Source organism: Pleurodeles waltl, chromosome 12 (assembly GCF_031143425.1).
Source record: "Pleurodeles waltl isolate 20211129_DDA chromosome 12, aPleWal1.hap1.20221129, whole genome shotgun sequence".
NCBI classification, from domain to species: Eukaryota; Metazoa; Chordata; class Amphibia; order Caudata; family Salamandridae; genus Pleurodeles; species Pleurodeles waltl.
In genome coordinates this window covers 648,019,847-648,046,394 of record NC_090451.1, presented here as the reverse complement: position 1 = coordinate 648,046,394, position 26,548 = coordinate 648,019,847, and the positions used below count along the sequence as shown (strand labels likewise).

The window sequence follows — 26,548 nt, the reverse complement described above, 5'->3', positions numbered from 1 at the left end:
ATTAAATAGGAAGTGCACATGTATCACATATGTTAAAAAAATGCAATAAGAGAAGTCAATATTGCTAGACTAAAAGAATGTAGGTACAACCTGTAAGCAGAGGTACTGTAGTGTAATTTCAGAGAAAAATGTACTTTTGTGGGGTGACAAATATTCTATATACAACAAGACACCTCTTTTTCCAAAACGTTGCACTTCCATTAATGCGTAGCCACTTAATGGTCCTTACAAAATAAGCATTTTTGCCATGATTAAATTCTAGATTTTACTGTCGTATACTGGAACGTTACCATTTTTTTTTATTAACAATAGAGGAAGAAATAAAGCTTTTTACAATGTGATTTTTGTTATTGCATTCTATGGTCCATACACGTCCATGGCACATTGTCTGTATTTGAATATGTCTGTATTTTTTCAGTGGTTGGTAACTAATTACATTTAAAGAGTGAGTGAGGGAGGGCCCCAAAACCAAAGCCAGTATATGCCCTGAATGCACTATGCACAGCCCATGTCCGAACGCTGTGCAAACTATGTACAGCACATAGGTCATACCTATGCCCAGTGCTTAATCGGTAGAAGACTAAGTCCCAGGGCTCATATTTTTCTCAGGCGCCATCAGGCCCTGCTGCCAAATGTCGGGATTATTGAATACTTTGGCTTTATTTGACCTCCTGCCTCTTTCATCCACTAACATACTCTCCCTGCCCCTTTATCTCACTCTTGCAGGCTCTTATTAATCACTGCTTTCTCCCCTTGTCACTGTTTTTCTGTCTTTATCTTCCTCCTCCTTTCTCCCTTTGCTGCCTTCCTCTCTCTTGCTCTGGGTCAAAGTCTGATGATTAAAAATAGGTCCTGTTCACCCAAAAAGAGTTGTAAACTCCACCACCAACTACCTGCTCCAACTAAGCATTAGCCTAACAGCCAGCGAAGCATAGGCCTTCTTATGTTAGCCTAACCGCACATTGTATGGCATGTCCCATCGGTACCTGCGCGCACAAGCAGCGACGGTCTTCTAATTGACCAGAGTCAAAGTTGTCTGTTGATGTTGTATTTGGTTATGTTTCATATTGTTTAGAGATGGGTCATATTGGATTGCGGCAATGCAGTACATACATGACAAGCTATGTGTGTCAGCATTTTGCTCAGGGGTGTGTGTGTAGTGTGTCTCTACCCAGTGACATAACGAAACTTGAGTGGACCCCCCCATGCAAAGTACATGGAGGGGCCCCCTCCCCACCCAGTCAGAAGCTCTCAATCCAGGGGTCTGCTGTCCGTACTCACTGTACTGTGCTGAGAGCCCCCCCCAGGAGCTCGGGCCCCACCCCCACACACCGGGGGGCTGCAGGGGCTATTGTTACGCCAGTGTCTCTGCCTAATGCCTTGTGTACATATTATGCTCAGAAAGTGGCCATAGACACAGAAGATATATACCCTGTGGCTCTGAGTTCTGCATGAAATACCACACACACACCTGACACATTGCCTGCTCAGGTAGGTTTGGGCACTGATTGGGCAATCACACCAGGTCCCGCTGTTCATCCTTTACGCACGGACTGACCGACCCATTTATAAATGTCAAAACCCTCAGGGAGGTGAAGAGAGACTTCGTTAGTGAAAGGAATGTGTCCTTGTGTTACTTGAAGTCAGTTTGCAGAAGGCAGCTTGACACAATTAATTAGCACATTCGATCCAAATTTAGCGGCATCCGCAGGGGTTGTTTCTCAGTCAGTACTCACTACTACGGCTCTGGTGCATTGGGCAGGCAGCTTCTGGCACTAGCGATCAGCTGTTTAACAAAGGTTTTCTACATGGTAAGAAGAATGACCCAAGACCTTAAAACCTCCTAAACATGATATAGGTTTTATCCTTGCAAAATCTATAAGGGGCCGTAAATGCCCTTACAAAACGTACAGTGTTATGCAGATCCTTATATGATACAATGACAAAAAAATAAAATGTTCTTTTGTGTTTATGGTTACATAGTTTTCCAGTTATCTAACTTAACAAATACATAATGAAATAACAATTTATATGTTTTAAAGGCACCACGTGTTCCATTGAGTTCAAATGTGCATGAATGTGGGCAGTTTTGAACTAAGCCTAAGGCAAAATATTGTATTGGGAACTTTACTCAATTGTTTAACAATGTGTACACTTATTTTAGTCTTGGCTCTAAGTATCATTATGGGAAAAAATGGAAAAAATAACCCATAGTTAAAGTGAACGGCTAGTGATTACCTTCCTGAAACTCATCCAATTTAAAGTTAAAGCCCACAGCTACAATGCTCTCTTCTATGGTTTGTTTGTTTGCTCAGTAAACAATTAACATATGGATTTAATGCACAAAAATGTTTCCAATGCAGACATCCAGAAAATGTGGCATGGGTCCGGCCACCTGACATCCGAACTATAAATGTTCCCAGTGGACAAAAATGTTTTTCTATGACACTGAACTTCCGGCCTCACTGTGGGGCCTCTAGATTCTATATAATCTTTTGACAATGATCATTTCATTTCATATCAAGGTACACGTACACAGGTAAGCGTAGACTTACTTTTCTTCACCTTCAAGAAACATTTATCACGACAGAGAATGTAGATGTGTAGTTAAGAATGGTAACTTTATTGTTAACTAAATATACCTTTACCTTTACCATATAATAGTATTTAATATTCTGCACTCAATATTGTAGAAGGTCGATCGTCTGCACTCATTATTGTTGTAGGTCGATATTTTGCACTCCATCATTGTCGTAGAGTACCCACGCCTCATTGATCATGTTTCACTTCCACCATTCCATAAACTTTGAACTCACTGCCGCATGCACCAATAAGATCTCTCTCAGGGCTTTATTCCACCTTATTGGCCAGCGCAAGTGGAGTACGTACTATAAATGGCTAGCATTGATTCGCCAGAAGGTCCCTGGATGCACATCCCATAATACTTAGACTTTTCTGCAGAGTTGTTTAATATTCAGCGTCTTCAGTGGATAAAAGGGATAATGCTATGATGATTTCACGCAGCTGGCTGAAATGCGCCCAGTTGGTTCTGGTTTGGAGCGTGAATATTTGATATTAATTCTGCGAGTGGAACATATTAAATGGCTTACTGACACCCACAGTGAAAATCACCTGCTGCTTTGTTGATATCAAAGGGCCCATTGTCAAGCAGGGTAACACACCGGGTAAATACAGATACCGCGGGGTTATTATGCTAAATCCCCAGTTACGAGTCTTGGAACTGAGGAATATTTTGTTTTTTCCCCACCACATAAAATACACCAGGTATTACTTGGCAGTATTTGTGAGGAAAAATGTAAACGTTGGCACTATTGGGCAGATTAACTAAATATACCACAATGCAGCGCGGCAACCAAAAATGCTGCAATGCGACGCAAAATGGCGGCGAGAGAAGCGGGGAGCAGTATTTACTAAGTATGGCCTGCTCCTGTTGTCTTCCGCTGCCAGGTGCGCAAACAGGCAGTCTAACGCCACGCGGACACCTTTTCACCATGTTGCATTGATGGATGCATGATGTCTATCATGGGATTTGTATGGAAGTGCTTCACACTTTGCTTGGGTGCTGCATAGTGCACACACATGTAATGTGTGAAGTATTTGGAGAATTCCATATATTTCTCTAGCTTTACACCTGCATCAAGGAGACATTATTTTGTATGCAAACCTCAATCTGACCATTTTGTTTGATAGGCTACACATGAAAAAACATGGCTGGTTGTGCTCGAACTCTCAGATATCAGCCTTTTCCGCACAGGTTTTAAATGACAACTGCAAGGACCTGGACTGTGCAGTACGAACTGCAGTCGGCAGAAAGGTTTTTGCAACTTTGGCATCACTGTAGTCCTAACAATTTGTTTGTGGTTTCGTTAACTGAGTATAATAAATAGCTTCCATTAGTATTACGGATTGTCAAGCTGTGTAGTGTAATGTCATCACATTTCAGAGTTTTTTTTCAATTATTCATCTTATTGTTACAGAGCGGGAGACTTTCACTTCCAAAGTGGGCATTTTTTTTTTTTTTTCTGTTAATGGCTGCTATGGCTTGACACTAGAAAGGGTGTAGGGACATTGTTTCCTGTTGCACCCCACATCTGTTTTTACCTATTTCATGGGTGCATGTTATTAAAGTGATATCTGGGCGTCCAGAAGGTATTTTAAATGCCCACTAGACCCCGGCTGAAAAAAAACAATATTTTAAGTGCTTCCTGGAAACACGGTTGAGCCCATCCTGGTTTATAGGGACCAAAATGAGCCAGAGGGGGTGCGTGTCTTTCCCAAACCCTAAAATTGTTTCCGGTTGGTTTCCTTCCACTGTTTTCACTCTCGATTCCAATAGTTAATTCTGTTGAACATAGCTTGTAGCCTAGTCTGTTGTGTTGAGCATTTGATTAGTGGGGCTTTATCCTATATCCTGGATTTTCTCTCTCGCTTCCCGGTCATACAACTGCTGAGACATGAGTCAGGTGTTTTGGTATGTCTTAGTATGCCCATCATCCAACCATATGTAAATACATCATGAAATGTGCATTGTCTCAGGCCTGGATTTAATAGTAATAACTACATGCATTAAGCAAGTCATGCATCTTTCCTGGCACCTATCTGGTTCAGGGTTCTATCAGATATGCTGTTTGGGTAGCCTTCTAGATCAGTAGAGAAACATGACACTGTCCTTAGTCACTAGGCAGGGATGCCATGCTTTCCTGCACAGCAACCTCCAACAACCTACCTGCAACCCCATGGAGCTACTGTGGGTGCCCAAGGTTGGTCCAGACGAAGGAATCCACCTATCCTTTTCTGCCTCTACTTTTGAGTGTGTGTAACACTTTTCGAGGTTTGAGTAGACCACTTGACTGTGCATCTCTAGTCGCTGTCCTCTAAACTGGCCACTTTGCAACCCCAGTTCCTGCATTCCACAGCGCTAACCGTTAGGCCCCACCACCAATTTCTTACAAAGTGCCAAATTTGTTGAAATCTGCCACATACTCTTGAGCGTGAGCTCATCAACAAATAGCATTAGAAGTGCAAAAAGTCTAAAACATAGATTTTAGCTTGGGTATTCACTTAACACATGTATATTCCTTACTTATAAATTTGAAAACAGCAATGTTTGCATCGGGGTTTTGATAGTGCAGCTGTCAAATAGACATATTGCTAACAGCGTACATACAGTGTAGGCCTGCACAAAATTTAAATTATGCCTAAGCATAAATTTCATACCTTTGGGAATGCCTCATTATTCTTGTTACATGAAATTCCCGAAATTACATCACACCACATAATTGAGCTGCCATTCATTGCAAAATGGATACTGGGTATCAATGCGAACAACCAGAGTGCAAGTGACTTTGTTCAGGGCGATTATGATATATTTTTTTTTTTTTTTACCTTGAAATGCACTGCGGCATAAAAAATTAACACAAGGAAACATTTTGGTCTACAATATACCGCTAAATGGCGAATTTGCACCTTGGGTAATTATTCATAGTTTTGTGTAATTTTGCCAAAATCTCAGATAATTACACAAAAGCAAATTACACAAGTTTAGCACACTCATAATTAGAATGGGCTTTGGGTTCCCCCATTTCAAACATCAGCTTTCATCAACCAGCTTCTTTTGGCCATTGGTTGAGACTTTGTCAATCAGGCTTTGCTCAGGCCAATGGTGTATTCATATGTCGTGTAATGGTATTGGATATGTGTATCCTTCTGCCTCCACTAGAGTGCTTGCATTGAACTGCATGGGACTTTTACGTCCCGCTCTAATGACTCCTGACAGCACTGTCCTGTGTTGTCTGCTCCGATGTGCTAAAGTTGCATGCATTAGCACATTGAACCCATAACTGCCTGCTTTGCCATTGCATATTTTGTTTTCCTACTGCTCAACCCTGCACAAATTCCAGAATCTGGAAAAATAGTCAACATAGGGTTTGGGTACGCCATATCATTATCGAGTCACATAGAAGTCACAGTTGCTCAGCGACTGGTTTTTCACCCTGAGAATATATATTCTTGAACTACAAATACCCTGTAACAGAGCAACCAAGCAAAATTGACCATTGGGTAGGATTTGCCGAATCTGCGCCCATTAATATTAAAGAAGCAGGATCCTGTTAGAAGTTGCATGTGGCATTTGTCTCAGCCACGCCTCTCTGTCCTATGTAATTAGTGCTATTAGCCTTTGTCTTTCTGATGTTGAAAACCCACAGTTAAAGGCTTCTGGAGCGGATAATCACCGCGAAGACACAGCAGTTCACACATCCTGAACACGTTAGGATGTCTTGTTTTGGGAGCGGTGCAGCTTGCAATCCTGCCCTTGGACCTATAATTCGCTGCCGAGGTACCGACAACCTGCTCAAATAATCTGACACTCTGTCACAGTGGCTAGAACAAGGCATATCACTGAAGACTTTGGATTCTGGCCCTAATGTTTCTTGTATACCCCAGGAAGCGTAGGTAGCCATGGCATTGCTTTTGTTCGATACAGTGCTTAATTTCTGACGGTGTTTGCCAGTCTTCGGAAGTGGAACACCTTCACTTGTTTATAAAAGTACACCACATGGTGGTGCTCTCAGCCTATTTTTGAACAGAGCGCCTCCGAGTGTTTAGCAATGCCAATTCAATATATTTTAAGACGTGACAAAAACTAGCACTCCCAAGCCATCCCTACAGCTTGGAGTAACCTGGAATAATCCAAGATGTCACACTTGTTTAAGTGTGGTTAAGATGGTTAGTTGTAATGCTGGCATTGGAATTCAGAAGCAATGGCTGGAGCGGTGGGTGGTACCAGCTGAGATGGAATACCTTGGGACCGGACACTCATATTTTTACAAAATAAGCAATGGTTTGATATCTCGTAGAACCCGCTGATGAACGGTTAAAGTTCTACTTTGAGTATTAATGCTTGTGATCAAAACAAGTCAGCCCACCTTTATCGCTAGGATATAAAGATCAGGAATACGAGTTGCTGCCTTTAGGGGTGAATTGTTCTTCTTCCCAGTCCACAGCCTCTTCCCATTTGCACTGTTGAACTCTATAACTATAACCTGATTGGCAAAAAAACACTGTTCAATCAGAGACTTGGAATTTCTAGACACATGAACAGTGGTGTAGCAACGGAGTAATGAGCCCTTGAATAAACATGGAAAATGCCTCCACCTGCAATGTGTCCTAAAGGCCACTGTAATTCTGTTCCAGTGGGCACTCACACCCTTGGCCAATGGTTCTACCTAATGATGGCAGAAACCCTGGACCCAAGGCGTTCGGTGTGTTGCCTGTTTCAGTGCAGTGCTTCTGCAAGGTGTTCTTCAGGGAAACAAATTTCCCAAAAAGGGTCAGATCAGCCATTTTCCCCCACACTCATTGTCCTTTGTCTGGATGCAGAGCTACTTTAACGAAGAAAAGGTAAGAAATTCACTTTGTGATTTTGGATGAAAAAATGTATTCCAAACCTTGCTTGTCATGACATCACTTTGAACATTATCCTCTTGGGTGTTTTGGAATCTATGCATTTGGAGTATTATTTACAAAATGGTAAGAGTAAGCCAGGAGTATACTGTGTCGCAGCTGAAGTTTATTGCTGGAATTCAGGGTTAAACAAGCAGTTGCACAAAAACAAGTCACAGCTACCGGCAGCAAAATCATTGTGAATTGGGCTTGTCTGATATAGTGAGCAAGGATAATACAGATGACCTTAATTATTTGCATGAAATGTCAGCTATTACAAATGATATTCAAATACAAACATGAGGGAATATATATATTCATGAAGCACAGTACAATTAATGGGGGTTTATGCAAAGGTCAGGTTTGGGTGTTTTACCTTTTGAAGGGGATCTGCCCTACCTTTAGGGCATACATTTCTGTGCTTGGGGCAAAAATATTTAAAGTGCCTTGGTCTGTGCAAACCTCCAGACATCAAAAGCCAATGCACCATGATTTCCAGCAAAGCAAAAATCAAATGCCATAGGTGAATGTCCTCACTGGAATATTTCAGAAACAAGCACTGGCAAAGCCAGTGTGTCTGATTTTCATTTTGGCTCCTGATTAAAACATTTAAAATGCCCCCCGTAGTGAGAAACAAAACAGGAAAGGATTACTTTCAGTCTTCGGTGCATCTAAGAGATAGAGAATATAAATGGTGATTATTCTGTGTACTGTGGGATGTAAAATAGCCCCTGATGCATTGTAATGGAAAAACTCCGTAAGAGGGAGAAGCATACACCAAATTGAAAATGGCAGGCAGTGAGAGAGAAATACACCCCTGTGAGGAAATAAAACCCATCTGGGGATATTTTAAAGAACTAGTAACAATATGCCATGCAGACAGATTTGCTGTCAAGCCAGAACTAAAAAATAAAAGCAGTCAGATGCACCAGGCTCACAATTACGCTAGAAATAACTATGCCCCAGGCACAGAAACCAGCAGTCGAAGGGACCTAGCACACTGGAATACTCTAGTGCCCGATGTGAAATGCCCCAGGCCTGTAATATCACAGAAACCGACAGAGGCCGCAGCCTCACAGTAATTCCCCCCAAACCAACGGTTAGCGCCCCAGGCTCATGTATGATGGTACAGAAAAACTAATTCAACTAGATCTCATTGCGTCACTGCACAAAACAAATACTCAGAGTTCCTAGTCTACTGTAGTGCAGAAAAACAAGACCCCCACCCCCTAGGCTGATTGTAAGTCCCAGAAAACCACCCACTAGAGGTTATACACTCAGCATAGGGTTCAAGGATATAACAAAAACACAAGATAACTCAGGCCCACTGAAATACTCTAGAAATCTAACCACGTTCATTTCAAGCAAGCAGGTAAGTCTGGATTGTTTAAACCTTTCCTCTGGAAGAAAAAAAACTAGCAACTGAGTAGCAACACCCTTCAAATCCTCCTTAGGAACCATCTTTCTTACACCTTCTTTAAACCTGAGTGCTAGGTGGTGATCGTAAGGAGATTATGGAACTCAAGTAATCTTCCATGTAAGCGTAAGATAAATATAATAATTACTCATTACCACCAAGATTACTTTGATACTCCTGAAAGCCAATATCTAGGGGCCCTGGGCCCATTGCAATACATCAGAAAAAACTAGAGCAAGAGAATGTCCCTAGCATTGACCAGATAAATGAGGGCAAGAGCTCCATATTTACTTCACTACTGCAGAAAATGAATATCCATAGACCACAGGCTGTCTACAACCCTGCAGAAAACCGAATGAGAGCCCAGATTCAAAACACTTTCCCAAGCAAACAACAAATGCTTTACGCTCTGTAAAAAGACAGGATAACAACTGGCAATGACCCCCAGACTTCCTGGTATACTAAGCATCACCAGAGTGTTGCTGGAACACTGTCATACTCCAAACAAAGTAAACAGAGGGGCCCAGGGAATACAGCACTCAAAGTAATCAAAATGCAAATGCTAGAATTACTACTGTGTTCCACACACACAGCTGCCATAGAACACTAGATTACTGTGTTGGACCAGAAAAAAAAAGATGAGACCCCGCTGGATGTTTAGGCATCTCAGAAAAAAAGGACAGCTACAGACTACAAGCTTGCTGCACAAATATATATAATACATAAAATCACCAGCCAGGGGCCACAGGCTCCCTTCTGAACCTGTAATGGAGTCTAGGTGCGCCGTGTCCTCTTGTTTCCGTTTGCTGTAAAGGTGAATTGGTTCCAGGAATGGTGATGTATTAAATTGCTGTTGTGTTTGAGGGTTATGGTGAAAGCTTGGAGATAGGGTGAATCTATGAGCAGACCAATAGCATAGCCTATATGTGTGCTACCAAACAACACCAGGGAAATCCATCACTAAAGCCCTCATCACCTGCAGGCTAGACTATGGAACCACCTATAGTGCACGGATTACCAGCCAGCTCACAAGACGTCTGCAGCCCGTCAAAAAAGCAGCAGCAGCCAGGCTAGTCCTCAACCTCCCTCACCAAGCCCAGATTAGTACTCCACTGGCCCCTAGTACACAAGTGAGCACACTTAAAAATCCTCACCCACACCTACAAAGCTCTCAGTAACACAGCCCCAGCCTGCCTGAACAGCCACATTCATCTCCACCAGCTTTCCAGGCACCTTCCCTCTGCCAGTCGCTAACTTGCACCCACCATATTCATAAAAAAAAGCAGAGTGGGGGCCAGGCCTTCTCATACCTGGCCCTTAAAGCCTGGAACAAAGTCCCACACAACACATCAGCGCCTACTCCTCTCTTCTTGAGTTGCGCAAGAAGCTGTAGACCTAGGGTTTGGTGTAAGCCCCCAGGACTGACCAAACATACTTGCTACTGCGCACCTGTATATCTTCACGGGAGATAAGCATGCTATAAAAACACAGATAACATAACAAAATTTAACAGACTGGATTATTGATGCCTACTGAGGTCTTTTGGTGCTATTTACAAATAGATGTTAATTCTTTCAGACATTGCAACCAAAGTTGTTCAAACATGTGAAACACAGTCCATAGCTTAAGTTTTTCAGACCAATCCGTCTTGTGTTGCCAGGTGTTTTATTGTGAACATTTGATTAAATTCATATTCCCGTACAGTTCTTCAGTTCTTCATTTCAGTTGTTCATGCTTGACAGCCATACAACAATCCCTCCAGTGTGTGAGGTTCCTCTCCATTGTGTGTGTAATATCTGCTAGTGGATTGCCCTTCAGGTGCACATATGCTTCCTTACCTCCAAGCTGTCTATCAATTTCTGTCATGTAGTCTGTTTTATTCATCACAACGTTGCCTGTCTTATCTGCTTCTCTAATCACATTATCCTTTTTCTGAGTCAGTGTTTTTGAAGCTAGTCTTTTGCCTGAACTAAAGTTATTGATGTATCTATTTCTTTGCCCTCTGTGTTTGTCTTCAAGGCGGTATAAGTCCATACGTACTGCCTCGTAAAAAATGTCTATGTGGTTTGCAGGGGGGAGAGAAGGGGTAAACCGAAACTTGGGTTTGAGACCACTCTCTGTATCCAAACTGGATTGAATATCAAGATGTTCCATAATGTTAAGTATATTATGAGTATCTGTATTCTCCAAAGAAAGAACCCTTTGTATGTCATATATATCCTTAATAGTTTAATTACATTTAGGAATCTGACACCAAGTCCCTTTGAGCTATTTGGTTTGTTGATTAAGTATTTTTGCTACTTCAAACATCTAACAAATTTAAAAAGATCTATGTGTATATTTGTATAGTCTGGTCTGGAAGTATGACAAAAATCTTGGCCCTTGCTTAGAACATTTATTTCATCATCAGACATTTTGGCATTAGAGAGGTTGATAACTTGTACAGTATCAGTATTGTTTGTATTCCTTTCCGTAGTGTTTGCTGATTCTTATCTAACTCACTTTTCCAACTAATTTTATTGGCCTGTGAAGGATAAGTCGATTCTGTAGGATTCAAGCCAATCTTTGACAGTAGATCAAACACAGACCCATGACACAGACATAGGCCTTAATTATGAGTTTGTTGTCAAACATGGTATTGGAAGAATGAGTTGCTTTGATTTTTTTCTACTGTCTGATTTTTCACCAGATAACTATTGGCAGATCAAACCCTTTGAAATTTAAGCAAGTGGAAAAGGCCCAGTCAGTAACCGGGCATGTGGTTTTGGTGTGGCAAGCCCTCAGACCTGCTCATTTTGCCCTGCCTTTAAGGTAAAACTTATGATTTCTATTACTTATCACATTTGATAAATAAAAAACCTTGAGGCTTCGTTATAAGTTAGATAACATAAATAATATTACGGCTAAGGTACATTATCAGGATATTACAATTCACTGAGGAGTGCCATAACCAAATATATGAACGAGGCTGAAGGCTGAGTTCTTTTATAAGGCTATGGAACTCTGAAGAGATATGCAATATCCTTATCATGTGTGCCACGGGGGCCTTATCCCATATATTACACCTTTCCCACAAACCACCTAAAGACTTGATGTGAAGCTCTTTCACATGAAAGAATGAGCATGTTTGCAAACAAGAAGAATAAAAATAAACGTATAATGCAAAATTAAATACATCAAAAACTTGTTAGATATTTGTTGCAAACAGATATTAGAAATGGTTCAATAGAAGTCATTTAAAAAAAAAAAAAAGCTGCAGTAGCTCAGAATGTGTAGAAACATGCAGAACGATCCTAGATTTTCTCTGTGCAAAAATTAAACATATTCTAAGCTAATAAAATAGAACAGAAAAAAGACTTGCAACGTTCTGTTTGTTGCTTTAAATAGCTGCTTTAATTATGCTGCATGACCTGACCTGCCTTTCACCTGGCTGCTGGCGGCTTGTGATGTCAGAACTCATCTGTAATAACCTTATAATAGTCGAGTTCTGACGTCTTTTATTTATAACTGGCGCCGTCACGCGTCACAAGTCGTGGCAAAATTCCAGAAAACCAAGAGTCAGGAGGCCAGATGCTATGTGAAATCCCTGAAATCCTAAGGGGGAAGGTAAGAGGAAGACTGCAACACGCTGGCAGAACCTATAGACAGTAGGAGTTAGAAAACACAGTCCAACAGAAGTATTCCCAAACTTAGAAGTACTTTCCTCACAGCTATATTCCAGAAAACATGTTCGCATTGGGGACACATACACACTGAAGATCCCCAGAAAATCATCTTAACAACCAATTAATGTTCAATGCAGACAAACCAGACTGATGGCCGGAGCTAAATATTTTTTTCAAAAAAGTGGAATCCATCACAGGTTCTCCAAAATACTCCAGAAACATAGAAGGTGGAGGTCAGGAATTAAGGCGCCACTTACAAAACGTGAACAGCCAGAGAACCCTTTTTACTAAAATATTTTTCACTAAAATATTTTTTTTCAAAAACTCTAATTGTAAATAAATTAAGTAATTAAATTTGTATGAAATACATGATCACTGTTTAGATTTAGAATTTCTCGTTTATTTTGTGATATTGAATTGCCGAGTTGGTTTATTTAAAATTGTTAAATTATATATATATATATATATATACATATATCAATGAAAAAGTAATGGTATTAAAAATTAGTACTCTGGGTCTATATTACTCCAGAAAACAAAAGTAACACTAAAGTTTACTGCTGCTGGACTTCTGAAAACAATACAATACTCCAGTAAAGCAAATGTTTTAAGCAGCATTGCCAATGTGATATATAAAAATATAACAATCAAGGAGCACAAAGCCCAAAACTAAATTCAAATATTATATATATATATATATATATATATATATATATATATATATATATATATATATATGCACACATACACGCACATATATAGACATATACATATGTATATAGAACTTGTATCGTTTATATGTAATATAAAAATCAAGATCATGCAAAGGACATCTGAATGTTAACACGCTAGAGAGACAGATTAGAAGGATTGGTGAAGAACCAGTTAGAACGAAAGAACTCACTTCAGTGGTCCGGAAACCAATAGTCAGATGCCCAGGTTTGCCGTAGTACCTTGAGAAACCCCACATGAGGAGGAGCCCAAGGGCCAAGACACACTGCAGGAGTCCATGTGCAGTAAACCACATTTTCAGGCGTGAAGGGGCCCAGGTCACTGCAGTACATGCAAGCACTAGAGTCAATAGCCCCTGGTGCACTGAAGTACACTCACATTATCAGACATCAAAAGGCTCAGGCCGCTGCAGTAGACTGCAAGATCTGGAGTCAGACACCCCAGGTGCCCTCCAGTGCACCCCGTTATAAGATGTCAAAGTGCCCAGACCATTGCAATATATTACAGACTCATGGGTGACACACCCCGGGTGCACTGCAGTACCCCACATTATCAAACGTGGGAGCGCCCAGGCCACTGCAACACCCTCCAAGAAGTGAAGTCAAACACCCCAGGTGCACTTCAGTGGTGAGCAACCTTGTCGCACATCAAAGTCAAAGGTGCCACAGACCTTCTCACAGCACACCCACATCACCACGAGTAACCCCACATCACAGGGAGTCCCAGCCCTTCCTACACTGCACATCACCAGGACTCACGACCTGTTCACACTGCCCAACCTCATTGCTAGGAGTCACAGACCTTCTCTCATAGCACATCCACGTCGCCAACAGTCACCGCTTTGTCCAAAATGTACACCCACATCACCATGAGTAATGACCCGCTGACCCTGTACATCCACATCACCAAGGGCGACTGGCCTGTTCACACTTCACACCCATTTCACCCGGAGTTAAGGCCCTGCTAACACAACCCATCCACATCACACGGATTCACGGCTCAGCTCACACTACACACCCACGTCACCAGGAGGGTCCAAGCCTTGCTAACACTACACACATACCTTATTAGAAGTCAAGTGCTCCCCGGACGTCACATCCGCGCTGAAAGGGCACGCTCAAATTATCTGAGGCCAACAGAATTCAATAGCCCCTTTCCCACAGCACACAGGTATTATGTCAGCATTTTTCCCTCTCACTGCAAACCCACAGAATCAGTAGCAGAGATCTCGAGCAAGGGCACAGTGCTCTCAGAGTACGTTTTTCTAAAGCGCAGCGTCTGTCATTTGGGCGCCACTTGGTGCTGACATCTGTGGTGGTGTGCAGAATGACCCAGCTATGCACTGGTAATCTTCATTACTCCTAGTACTGGTCTTCCTCGTCACAGACTTCTATAATGCGACAAAGGCAGGGGTGCTGGGCAGTAGCTCCTGCTATCAGAGGTCAAAGGTCACCCACACACTGCAATTCTCCACACTGTCTGGATTTCAACAACTTAGGCCACCTCAATACCACACAATTTTAGAGTCAATGGCCCCCTTTAAAGGGATTCAAAGTTGTGATGAAACATCAGTACCAGTGTTACGTAAAGTCCAGAGGCCCTAGCACGCTGCAATACGCATTGTTAGGTGTCAAAGGGTCCATGTGCACTGCAGTACTCCACATTGAGGTCAAGGGATCCAGGACTCTGCAGTGGTTCAAATCATCAGAGTAAAATGCCTGAGTCAAATCGAAATCCCCGTGATATCAGACGTGAACCTCTTCATTCACCCTGAGCACCCACACCTGGATTCACGACTGTGCTCACATTGCACAGCCATAAACCAGGGGTCGCGGTGCTGCTGACAGTGCACACTCATTAGCACCACGAGTAACCCTACATGCACATCAAAGAGAGGCACAGCCCTTTTCTGACCCGTGGCTGCATCCCATCAGCATCCTTTCTTCTGCATCCAGGAAAATCAAACACAGCATCCTAGGAGGTGCTTATCTAACTGCCACCTATGTCGTCCTCATATGTCCCCGATTGTAGAGGTTTGTCTTAAGGTGTGTCCCTAATTCTCCTAAGTATGGGGTTCTTCTGCTACATGGTTCCTCTTGAAGGCACCCTTGCCAGATTTCCCCAGGCCAGAAAACAAATATAATATAGTGAAAACTCTCTCACTCTGCAGTGTTCCTTAAAGTGCCGCAGATCACACAATGAACTTGTCCCTCTTCCTGCTAACAGGCACTGCTTAGCAACACAACAGCGATATCCTTGCGTGACAGCCACCATGTTTAAGTCAGGCAGCTACTCGCCTTATTTTACTTATGTGTTTATTTCAGGTCAAGCATACGTTTCTTTTTCTGACCCCATTTCTAGGATAAATGGGGCTGGTAAAGTCGTAAGTTCCAACCCAGACCCCTGCTACAGCTAGTCCTCCAATTGTTTACCATGTAACAAGCGATCCACCAAGTCCGCTGCAGGACTGCCTCCCTTGGGCCAGGCCGGAACCCTTTGCTTTTTTGAGGTTATTCAAGCAGACCTTCTCAATATTACTAAGAACAAAGGAAAATATATATATATATTCATTGCTCACAAATCAATGGACTTAGCTAGTGAATGGGGTCCGTAGAAAAAAAAAAAAAAGTGGAAGTGTGGACAGTGTTTTTAAAAGGACCCATGGGAATGGTGGCAGAAAGAGAAGACATCCTGGAGGGTTGGGAAAGGATCTTTTATTGGGTGAATGCCTGCACACAGAAGTGAATACTCAATATGTGAGGACTGGGACAAGGACGAGATATGAGGGCGTAAGGAGGTCTCTCGGAAGTCTGAATATGTAGGGTGGGCAGGCTGTTGGAGAGTCTTGTCTTATAGCAGATGACCTAAGTATACCTTGGAGCAGTGTTATGATTAAGACTCCATGTTTCCTATTTTACTGATTCCTACAGATAAATACAGACAGAAACAATGTGTTTCCAGTCTATTTATTTTTAGAAGAGGAAAAATACCGAAAATTGAGCATCTTATCTGAGATTCTCCTTGTTGTTGTTCATGAATTCCCAGACAATATTCATGCAGATTGAGAGTATGCGGAGTTTAAAAACACATCAACTGTCCTTAAATTACTGCATATCTTAACATATGTTTGTGCTATTATGCAAATACTTTCATGTGGTGTTACAGTTTTATTATGTTTGGCTGCTAAGTGTACTAAAATCAAACAAGAATCAAAGTATGAGTGCACATTTATTGCTTAAATAAACATAGAAATATATGAGGTAAGCTTCATTTATTCACAAAACATTAAATAAATATAGATAAATACAAATATATTGGCCAAAAAATAAATATGGATAAGTACTGATGGAAATGTTCAATGAATACCATGAAACCGGGAGCCCTAGTTATGATCAATTTGCATAAGGCTTGGTCCAAACTGAGGAGGCTTAGGCCCATATTTATACTTTTTATGTGCAGCATTTGTGTCATTTTTTGCGCAAAAGCAGCGCAAACTTACAAAATATAATATTTTGTAAGTTTGTGCCGTTTTTGCGTTAAAAAAGCGGCGCAAATGCAGTAAATATGGGCCTTGGTGTGCAAAGTAACAAAGGATTGGGATGCAGCTCCAAGTAATTACCAATGACTGAAATGTTTTTGTATACTAAATGTGATGGGCTAGGTGGGGCACGTATGCCCAGACCTGGTTTTGTGCACACTGTGCCACTGAAACCACGGTACACCCATGGCCACTGGAATTATGCGATTCTGCAGCTGCGGCGTTTTATGCATAGCTATGGACTTACAGTCATTTGCAGTGAAATCCATAATTTGCTGCTTAATCTGCAGATTTTAAGAAGAAATTTATTTCTACCTTGAAAGGATCAAAAGTTTCTAAAAACATAGCAACACATTTTGCCGCACAGTGAAAGGCCCTCCACAAAGGCTGACTGTCACAATTCCATTGCCTATTGAACCGTTTGGGTGCTAAACTGGTATTAATAGATGGAAACTTTTGCCATTCAGTTTTAACATGAGTACAAAATAAGAATATAATGAAATAATGCTGTTACAAAATATACCACATTACAAATCCATATTATAATTTATTGACACAAAATATAGTCAACCTTGCCACATAATTTGGTCCAGACCTGCTGCATAATTCCAGTGGCCCTGGCTACACCTGACTGTTGTGCCCTAAAAATGGCAAAACTGCCTTGGTTTGCTTGTGTTCTGGTTCAGGGAGGGCCTGGCCTGTTAGTTCAGGCTGGACTGTTCCTATTGAAGCAGGGTCAAGACTGTTTTGCATATGGCTGGGTCCAAAGTGAGGTGGCATTGTGAGCAAAAGAAAGGTGAAACCAGTGGTTGTGATTAATTCAAGCATTCCAAACATCACTTTTTGTATACGTTATTGTGGCAGATGACAGCACCCCTTTGAGCGAATTTAGTGAATTCCTGCTTAAATTTGGCCATTCCCTTCGGGAATAAGCGCCGCTCTTCTTGAATTTAAATGGTAGATTTTGAGCACTTCTCAACAGGGGGTGCAATAGGTCAATGAGAGGGCAAATGACGCTCGTGACGCACTGAAGGTCAGCGCTCTAGTGAGTCACGTTCTCACTTTACTGAGAGAAAATAAATGTGATATTACACCGCATGGACGTGCGTGTACGCATGCGTATAATTTATGTTTATATCTGCGAGCTTTACTGGAGCGAACATTAGGGCGACAAGGCAAAACGTAAAACGACCTAAAACGCAAGTGATTATGTAGTGATGGCAACCTAGGCTTTTCATGACCTCACGCAAGTTACCACAGGGGATATTACAAAAGACGTCACCAGTCACATATTTGACCCCGATAGATCTGCCCACGTCTCCAAAGGCGCATTGCCACTGAACGAATGCGTGTCCCCTCCCTCGAACCACCATGCACTCCTAACTCCCGTGTTTCACTCATGCTTACAACAAGTAAAACTGTCTCTGCTGGCAGGATTTCTGAGTACGTTAAGCGCTCGCCGCTGACATCTGGAGTGACTTGAAGATGGCCCGGAGGTTGAATCCTGGCAAGGCCAACTCAGCCTCGTGAGGTTCATAAATTAAGTACCGTTAGATTGGGTAACAGTAACCGCCTGCGCTGTAGCCTGAAAGGCCAGAGGCATTCACAGGAACTAATAAAAACAAGGCATTACATAGTAATCTCACTGGTGTGCGAAGGGAGGCGCGAGAACAGTAACGGAAGCTTGTCCCTACCTTTCCGTGATATTAAATAGTGCATTGTTTACTCCTGCAGATTGCTTCTAAATGCAACATTTCATTGCATCCTCATCCACGGGGGACATTTAGCCTCATCAACATCACATACTCGTGCATGGGTTATCACTCCCAAAAGCACTTCGAAAACGCACACGTGATGGAATTGGACTGCACAGGTGGGCGCAGCATTACATCCTAGCTGGGTATCTTGGTAATCTGGAGGTCACGAGTTCAAATCTTGGCAAGGGAGATATAGTCTTCGATTCTTCAGAGGAGAGTAAATTAAGTACCACAATTTGTGCAACATCAGTCTCTGTTATTTATAACGGGTAGAAATTGCACTAGTTTGATATGTGGCGCTTGATATGTTATTATTGATGTAGTCATCCATACCAGACGCTGTGTTGTCTTAGGTCAGAACTACCCAATACTATCCTTGCCAAACGACCCGATTCAGACGGGAGACTTCCTATTTTTTAATTTAAAAATGGCTTTATTTTAGCTGCCTCCCGTTTAGGATTGCCTCTGCCTCATAAGACTACATTCCCTCGATTTTGTTTTTTATTTCAAAACCTCCCACCGTACAGGTTTACAATGTTGTCGTGTATTTAGGGCTCTGTGGAGCCAAACTGTGAGGAGTGGAGCATTTTATATTTATTTTCTATTTTAATCCATCGCCGGCGAGGAGACGGCCTCCTTTGCCAAGGGGGCTTCTGCAGGGATAGGCCCTGCTCACTCCAAGCACGTGAATCCTGTGACGGTGGCCTAACGAAACCTAAGGGGCCCCCGGTATATGGGGGGACCTTCCCCCAGTCACGGGCCTGCCGCCCGTGCATTGTGCCTCGCCCTCTCCCTCCCCCCTCCACCAACCGCGGGGGCCTTTGTTACACCACTGTCCTGTGATCCACCGTCAAAATGTGCAACGCCAAGCTGCCTTAGAAACCGGCTGGCAGGGAGATGCGAGGCCCTTCCACCCAGCGCGCAGCAACAAGGTCATGAGTGTAACACTGCCCCTCCCCCACTGGGCCCCGAAAACACCTCTAGCGCAGCGGAAAGGCAGCAGGCTGAGAGGATGCGAGATGCGCTGGGCGCCCTAACTGGCGTTAGGCGTGCCTCTCCGTACCATGTCTCGTTTCTGGCGCCACGAGAATTAGGAGAGTTCGCATACATGCCTAGATTTTTAGCAGACAAAGTGGGAGATATAAAAAAAAAAAAAATCGGCAGAATGCTATCTTTCAATAGAAGTCAGTGGGAGAAATACAATTTCAAGCGGGAGATAGCCAACATATAACCATTTTATACTTCAAAATAGCCAAAATAAAGCGATATTTTACTTCAAAAATCTGGACTCTTCCGCCCTGAATCAGGTATATTGGCATGTATGAGTTTCCGAAAGGACCTGCTTTAAGTGCCCCATAAAGGAACCTGCGGATAGTTCGTGAACCCCCATAAAGGAATCCGTGAATAGTCGCGAACCCCGTAAATCTATCTCACTATCGCATTGATACCTTTCACAGCGCCCCAGGCGCTACTGACACTGTTATACCTCCTATGCCTTCTCTGAAGCTTCTACAGCTCAGGCCCAGCAGCGCTCATGCCCTCATTCTTGTAGTCAAATTAGCTACCACAACCTAAGGAAGATTTTATTGGACTGAGGGCGACCTTCATGCTTCAAATGCGGAGACCCAACCGCAGGCACACTGTCGCGTATAGTAGAAGTACTTCGTAAAAAATTCAACACCCACTTCTCACCCATTTCTCACCTCTCGCTCACCCAGTACACACTGTTTTAAACCCAGGCCTAAACGGGAGATTGTTTCCGGATGGATGGATGAATTGATTAGTCAAGGCGGGGAATGGATAACGGATGGGCAGGTGTCAGTGGGTGTAGGTAAAGCATTATTGCCTACTCGTCCAAAAAAAGTACAGATCTATCATTCAGGTAACCCAAACCAAGGTTGCACCTGGTCATTTTTCTTCGTGCAAACAATACTTACATATTGACTTACAGGTTTCCAGAGCCCAAGGTCACATATCCAAAGGCATATTCCTTCACATCAGGACGGGGACTTGTCGCTTACAATACAGATTTGGCACCGGGTGCGTTTATCAGGGGCGCTGTACGGTTCAGAGGTGGTGCTTGCAGATGACAGGCAACGAAAGGGTGGGCCACTAACCGGGGACAAGGTTTCGCAGGACAAAATGGCCACAGCGTGCAGAGAAAATTACTCCTTCCGCACTGACACATGTGCGTCTGGCTTCACATGCAGACGGGCAGGCACTCTGGCGTCCTTACCTGGTCGGTGGGTGTAGGGGAGGCTGAATGCACGCCTGTGTGTCGGCCAGTGCGTGTACGCGCTCGGACCGAGGACGTTCAGACATGGACGCAGCAGGAGAACACACACCTGGGCTTCTTACCTGGTCATACGTATCTGGAAGGTTACAGCCCCCGGTGATATCTCTTTAGGTACTCCTGTTGTGCTTATCCGCGTTTGCACGCATCTGTGTGCGCGCGTTCCTGTGTGCGTGAGTGTGCGTGCGTGTGCTTGTACCAAGGATGCTCCGACAGGGAAGCAGGAGGAGGCAGACCCTGGGTACCAGAAGGATGCTCAGCAGCAGCTTCTACACATCATCACACAGGACCATCGGACTGTTCCATTCTATACCAGGGGGAGAGCGCGGGTTTCACCGGGAGACTAAAGACGGGGGATGACCAGAATCTCTGAATAGAAGAGGCTGATCGGTTGCAATAACTGGCGGCATTACAAGCAGCCAGCCAGGGAAACGCCGCCTATTAAATTAAGTAGTTGTTTCAATGGTAGTTACCAGCGTCACCCCTTGGTGCATGCTGAGGTTGGTTTGTTCTGCTTCATTGACATGCAGTGAATGAGGTGGCACTGGTAATGGGGTATTATTAGGCAGCTGAGCGGGGATGTGTTGGATGCTCAGAGGAGTCAGAGGCAGTGGGAAGGGGGAGGGATGGAAGGATGCACCAGGGAGTGCATGGCAACGCCATGGATGTTGAATCAGGGACCTGGTGATGGATCAGAACGAGCCAGTGTTTCTTATCGCGTTTATTCCCTGAAACCAGTTTCTAGGAGTTCCCATTTAGATAAACATTTCGAAGGAGACGGAGATAAAGTGATGTGCTCAGGATCACACGGTTTGGTCAAGCATCCTGGTATCTTTCTCAGCTTTCACCCGTGACAAAGTGTCACAGATCAATAAGTAAAAAAAAAAAAGCGATTTAAAAATTAAAAATGAATGTGGAGTAATGAGGCTACCACCTTCGTATCCAAAACACTCCGCGGTCAGAAGGGATGTGACAGCCAAAGAATACAACAACATATTTCTCACCATTTACTACTAGACCCACTTTCCCTCCAGCAATATGTTTACAAGGACGTGCAGAATGAGTGAACTACTTCAGCAGTGGCAATGGCTCCCTGTAAATGAGGGCACGCCTGTTGTGATAGCACCAGCACAAAATGTGCACTAGCATTGGCTATAGTATAGAAGGGGCTGCACAAGCAACTACGTCACTACTACATGTGCAAGGCAGTGGTAGCATCACCACTGCTTTCAAAGAGAGCGTACTTCGAATAAAGATCATGGGGCAAACACTAAGGGCCTCATTTACGAGGCCCCAGCAGCACACTGCGCCACCAGTCATTTTTATTGACGCTTCGGTGGTGCAGTGTGCCAGCCAATATTTACAAGGCCACGCAAAGCCATCTTGCGTGCTTTTCGTGGCCTAGTAAATATGGAACCCTTTCACGCATAACACTGCGTGAAAGGGGAGTTCCATGGGTATTGCTTGGAGTGTTCCCATGCAACGCCCATGGAACCCGAAGGAATCTGACGCATTCCCAGATTTACAAGTCTGGGAATGTGTCAGATTCCTACACCACCTCAGGTGAAGCTTAAGAGTGACGCAACAGAGAGAAATATCTTTACTTCTCTGCGTTTTTTCCTTTTTCTATGTTTGCTGCATTCTGCGGCACACATAGAAAGAGGAAAACATCTTTTGTGATGTTTTTTGAGCAGGAAGGTGTTCTTTCCTGTACAAAAACATTCATCCTCACAACACGGGCACCCTTACACCATGGTGCAAGGGTGCCTGCGTTGGCACATGGCAGCAATTTGTGCGCCAGTGCAGGGGGATAGGACAGATTGCACTGTGTCTTGTAGATACAGCTCATTTCTGCCCTTTCCTGGTGGCACCGGGCGACGCAGCAAGGCACATTTGCTGAGCTGCCCGCACCACAGGCCATATAAAGGAGGCCCAAGTTTTTCATGTGATGTTTATTTCACATGCACGCAGGCATGCGTACACACAGATGCATGCAAACATGTAGCCTCGAGAAAGATAACACCAGGGTTGTAACCTCCAGGGTTTTACCAATAAATATGCCCCCCAATAAATCCAGTTTCTCCTTAGGCTGTGGCATAGGAGTACATTTGACTGCCACCAATATCTTTAATTTCTGATATGTATGTGAGATTGAAATCATATTTCTGACACCCTAATATATGCACTTCCCCCCCCGTGTGAGTGGGATTGGAGTAAGAATAGCAAATCTACTCCCTCTTCCAATATTTACGCTTTGGCCAATGCATGTGCGGTCTGACTATCTTCAATATACGCATCTCCCTGAAAGTATGTACTCTGAAGTTAGAATGGTAACAAGTTACTGTTATTTCAGTTAGATTCATTAAAACATTAAATTAGAACACAACCAAAACATGTTATTTTTAAACAATATTAGTTTGTTTGGAAAGATTATTCCTTTGAATGTAAAACATTTAAAGATAATATTTTAATTACAGTTACATTATTTATGTGTATATTTTATCAAATGGATTTTTGTTTTACATTTGAAAATAGTTTTCAGAATCTTTCCACACTATTTAGTATGATATTATGGTGAAGTCTATTTTTTTAAAAATATTATATTTTTCTTATCTATAGTACTGTAGCAGATATTAATGTCTTTTTACTACATTTTTACAAATTATATTTTATTTTTAAAAATGTCAGTTATTTACTTCTTATATAAGGACTTACTATTGATTCATTTGACACCAAATTTTTGTGTCACAATATTTTTGCAGTAAATATTCTAACATACATTTCAAACTTATTGGTTTTGCCATTGCTGTTTGCCTGGCAACACCAGGGAGCAGAGACAGGAATAAGCATATAAACAAAATGGATGTTACCGAAACAACCACTAGCAAAGCCAGTAGGTCTCGCCTTTGGGACCTATTGGCTTTGCCAACAGTTTTAGCCATGTGGCGCAGCAGCCCTGATGCTCTGTCCCATGTCTAAAGAGTTAAAAACTGTCTTTGTAATTTTGTAGTGCACGAAGCACACACACACGTAACTATACATTGGCGCTGCCTTTGTTTTTTTTTTTTTTACTGATCTAAGTTGATCTGTAACTAAAAGGGAGACAAAACGAGAAAGTGTTTTTTTTTTAAAGCAGTGAGTGGCAGAAGCAACATGCAGGGTGCAGGTGGGGGGGGGTGGAAGCACTATAAGGGACGAAGGGCAAAAGAAACATGGGGCACGACTGGGTAGTGGGTTTATAAAGCAAGTGCGGAGGAAGCAACATGGGGTGGTGGAAGTAATCCATGGGTAGGGATGGTGAAACACGGGGGAAGAGGAGCTGAAGCAACACGGGCAGCGTGCAGTGCCGGATTCCCAAATAGGCAAAGTAGGCACTAGCCTACGGGCCCCACTCCTTTTAGGGGCCCGCAACAACAGATCAAAGTAATATTGATTTGACCTTGAAGAAAATTACAATCAAGCTTTCTTAAATTGTTTCCAAAAGGTAGAAAAAATAAATCAATTCAAAGAAACAAAAACTTTACATTAAAGACTGTATAGAGAAAATACTGTATTCATGTAGTATACCCATTAACTTAAAGTACGTAAACCACATATATCAGATTCGCATAACAGTTTGTCTCTTTTTTAAAGCTCATCTTCTGTCAGCTGTCAGTTTGTAAAAAGAATTGGTGCAAACTACGTATGTGTAATGTTTAGTTTTGTGTAATAAAATTGGTTTATTAAAATTGTTGGTTGGGCAAAATTAAAAACGTATCAGGAGATAATTTGAGAGGGGGGACCCGGAATTTTGACTGCCTAGGGGCCTCCACGGAGTTTAATCTGGCACTAGCAGTGTGGGTGGGTACAGAAGTAAAACCGGGGAGTGGGTGGCAGGAAGCAACATTGGAGAGCACTAGTGAGGCGATCAAACAGACGAAATATAGCAATGAGGAGCTGGCAGGGAGAAAAGCAGCTGGGTGAGAAGGCAACACATGAGGATTAGGGGAAAAGCAACTGTGAGAAAGAGGAACATAGAGTACGGCAAAAGGGGAAGAGAAACACACATGGAGGCAGCGGGCAAACGCATGCCCTCGTAGAGTACTTAAACAAAAGGAAAAAGTAGCACCTGAAAAAGGCATGCAGTGGAAGCACAAAGTAATGCGTCCATGCTCCAGATGAGGGACTTACACAAGAGGAAACAACGCCCAAACTGATAAAGTACAAGCTGCAAGTAAATGATAGTGACAACAAAGCCAACCAATTCTAAGCAATGGACGAGCTCTAAGTCTACTATAATATAACTATGTCTTGCGACAGACAGCACATGTGCTGCCTCAGGTGAACAATAAAAAGGGTTGCTTCCTTTTTTGTAGCATCTATGTTTCAGATGCTTTATTGGCACGTGCTCCACAGTGCTAATAGACCACCCACCAAGTAATTTTTTGAAACAAAACTGTCCCTCCTGCATTCCATTCGAGGTACATCTGAGGGGCATATTACAAGCGGCACAGTACAGGTGGAGTGAGAATCATGCAGTGCTCTGAGCAGGTGGTAAATGTATGCTGCGGCTTCTGGGGGGGTGGGAGTGTCGGTAGGGGGGTTTGAGGAGAAAGGGAGGGAGGGGCAGATGGAACATTAATTGCTCCTCCACCAAAAAGAGGGACACAAGGCTTTGCTGCTACTGCAGCCAAAGCGTCATTTGTTTATTCCAGGCTAAATTGCCACCTCATAAGATTGGGTCTGGTGTTCCAACACCTGGAATAACTGAGTGTCGGATCTGTAGCCCACCCAGAATCATGCAGAGTGTAATTCCATGCAGTATTTACATTCTGCCCGACTCAAAATGTCCACTCGCCCATGTCTGTCTACGCATCAGAATCATGCAAAGCGTTGGAGAACCAAGAGCTCCTAGTATCACAATGCATGCACGTCAAGATCAGCCATCTTGGAAGTCACATGCCAACGAGGTCGCAAAGGTCACATATCTTAAAACCTTTTGTGTCCATAATCCCACCCAACCACGCAGGTGGGCTTGAGCAGGAAGAGGAGGTGTTGAGTGAAGTAGGAAGGGGCTCGGTGGGAGGGGCGTCTACACTCACAGATGTGCTCGTAGCCGTGAAGATATCTCTGCGCTGAGAGTCACACTCCTGGCTCTGAAAATTACGACTTTCACACTTTTATTTTTAGGTTAATTGGTACACGAAGGCAGCGCCAGGGCTGTGGGAACACAGCAAGGAAGAGAAATGCAGACCTGGCAATCCTTTCTCAAAACTCAACACACAAAATTCTTTGCCTGACAAATTCTTGGTTGTGTTTGTACTGTGATGTTACATATTTGTAACACTAACAGAATCATTTTTAGGCAAATCCTGTAGAACAAATAGAGGTGGAATCAGGAGTGAACAGTACTTCAAATGGAAATATAAAGGTCCAGGTACTCACTCTTAACAGTGCCTGTTTGTTCCTTAGAAATGCCAGTATTCTTCCATTAAATGTATTGCAGCAGAGCTGTAAACTGCGGGTACTCTACCTTTCAAATTGAAGAAGTGCTGGTATTCAGTACCAGAGAGTACCTGTCTATTTAAAGCAGTGAGAGTAAAGGATGATATAGGCAGCATAAAGTGCAGCCAATAGATTCATCCATTGAATGGTGCACCTATGTCTAAAGAGGCCAGGGCCTGCATGCCCAAAAGGAGCCAG

The 26,548-nt window shown here is 43.0% G+C and overlaps 1 protein-coding gene across 1 annotated transcript in view; it reads right to left on the bottom strand.

Moving 5' to 3' along the window:
* SV2A (synaptic vesicle glycoprotein 2A) overlaps positions 1 to 21,120 on the bottom strand; it is a 205,877-nt gene extending 184,757 nt beyond the window's left edge. The window contains exon 1 of the mRNA XM_069218238.1: positions 20,932 to 21,120. The gene's annotated coding sequence lies outside the window, so the exon portion shown is untranslated. The remainder of the gene's footprint in view (positions 1 to 20,931) is intronic.
* Positions 21,121 to 26,548: the final 5,428 nt, after the last annotated feature.